At 39.7% G+C, this 2358-nt stretch overlaps 1 non-coding gene across 1 annotated transcript; it reads right to left on the bottom strand.

Annotated features, from left to right (window-relative positions):
- Positions 1 to 369: 369 nt before the first annotated feature.
- LOC133828292 (small nucleolar RNA R71) lies at positions 370 to 476 on the bottom strand. The gene has a single exon (XR_009890920.1). It is a non-coding gene; the product is annotated as a small nucleolar RNA R71 (small nucleolar RNA).
- Between the last annotated feature and the right edge of the window lie 1882 nt (positions 477 to 2358).

Genomic DNA, 2358 nt, shown 5'->3' on the forward strand with positions numbered 1-2358 from the left:
ACCAAGAACTTTGAGAGATTATGTACTTCCTACTGTTACAGGAGTGCATTCATGCATCAGGCCTCCAACCATTGCTGCAAACAATTTTGAGATTAAGCTAGCAATCCTCCAAATGGTCCAAACAACTGTTCAGATTAGAGGTATGCAACGGAGTACCCCAATTTACACATAGCTAATTTTCGGGAGTTATGTGCTACGTTTAAGATGAATGGGGTGAGTGATGATGCTATAAGATTGAGGCTATTCCCATTTTCACTGAGGGACAGGGCGAAAATTTGGTTGATATCCTTACAAGTGAATTCTATCACTACATGGAAGGAGTTAGCTCAGAAGTTCCTTGCCAAGTTCTTTTCTCCAGCGAAGGCTGCCAAGTTAAGGGGAGAGATTAATAATTTTTATCAGTCGAAAGGAGAGTCACTGTATGATTCTTGGGAGCGATTTAAGGAGTTGTTAAGGAAGTGTCCACACCATGGAATAGAAAAGTGGATGCTGGTGCATAATTTTTCTAATGGGTTGAATGGAACCACGAGGACAATTATAGATGTCGCAGTGAGAGGTGCATTTATGAGTAAAAGTGCTAATGGCCAATGGCCATTAGAGGAGATGGCAATGAATAATTACCAATGGCCAACTGAAAGGGGACAACCAAAGAAGGTGGCTGGAATGATGGAATTGGATGCTATATCAATTCTTTCTGCTCAAGTAGCAGCCTTGACAAAGCAATTACAAAATACTACACTCCCATCTCAAGCTATGCAAGTTCAAAACCTATGTGGATTGTGTGGAACAACCCAATCACCCAACCAATGCCCTGCTATAGATATGAATAACATTCCCATGGAAGAAGTACAAACTATAGGGAATTACCCGAGACAACCCAATAATCCAAATTCCATGACCTACACCCCAGCTTGGAAGAATCATCCTAATTTTTCCTGGTCTAATAATCAAAATACTTTACAACCTTATCCTCCACCTCAGCCACAATATCAACCTGCCCAAAATAGACCACCATATCCACAGCAACATTCACAACAATACCCTCCACCTGGATATTATCAACCACAAAATAGACCACCTCACCCAATGCCAATGAAACCAGTTGAACCTCAACCTAATGTACTCAACCAATTCATGACTGAAATCAGGGTGTCCATAAGAATTTTGGAGACTCAAATAGGGCAATTGGCTACTTTAATGTCTAATAGAGCTCAAGGAAATTTTCCTAGCACTACAGAAGTTAATCCTAAAGAACAGTGCCAAGCTATTACTTTGAGGAGTGGAACGAGGTATGAAGGGCCAAAGAAGAATCAGTCAGAAGAAGATGAAGGTCGGAAGGGAAATACACAAGGTAAAGAAGAAAAGAAGTTTAATGATGAAAAGGTTACTGAAGACCTTAAGAAAGAAGTGGTACCACCAGTGAGCATTGACCACGATGTTAGAATTCCATATCCACAAAGGCTTCGCAAGCATAATTTGGATAAGCAGTTTGCAAAGTTTTTAGAGGTGTTCAAGAAGCTACATATTAATATATTGTTCGCAGAAGCATTAAAGCATATGCCTAGCTATGTGAAGTTCATGAAGGAAATTTTGTCAAAGAAAAAGAAGCTAGAGGATTATGAGACGGTTGCATTAACTGAAGAGTGCAACGCAATACTACAGAAGAAACTACCTCCAAAGCTTAAAGATCCTGGCAGTTTCAATATCCCATGTTCTATAGGGAGTTTAGTAGAAACAAAGGCATTATGTGATTTAGGGGCTAGTGTGAATTTGATGCCTCTATCAATCTTTCAGAAGCTGAATTTGGGAGAAGCTCGGCCAACTACAGTGTCTTTGCAGATGGCAGATAGGACAGTTAATCATCCTCATGGAGTTATTAAGGATGTATTGGTAAAAGTGGGTAAATTCATCTTTCCTGCGGACTTTATTATTTTAGATATGGAGGAAGATGAAAATATTCCAATAATACTTGGAAGGCCATTCTTAGCGACTGGTAGGGCGTTAATTGATGTACAAAAAGGTGAATTAAAGCTGCGAGTGCAAAAAGAGGAAGTTATATTTAAAGTTTTTGCAGCAATAGAAATTCCAACGTGTTGTAGAGTTGAAGTGGTGAACCAAGGAGAGAACAAGTTGGAAGGCTCTAAGACAAGCTCCATAGTGAAAACTAGAATAAGGAAGGGGCGAAACCGATTAAAAAAGTACTTTAGTGAAAGAATTCGAATGTTATATGAGCGGGGGAAAGTACCAATTTTTAATCACAAGAAACGAGGGCCAACTCATGACACTATGGCTCTCAAGGATGTGAGGGGAGGACTTGATCCAAGATTGAATATGAATGAAAACAAGAGTTCGGCTAAA

The sequence above is a fragment of the Humulus lupulus genome, chromosome 3, assembly GCF_963169125.1.
Source record: "Humulus lupulus chromosome 3, drHumLupu1.1, whole genome shotgun sequence".
Lineage (NCBI taxonomy): Eukaryota > Viridiplantae > Streptophyta > Magnoliopsida > Rosales > Cannabaceae > Humulus > Humulus lupulus.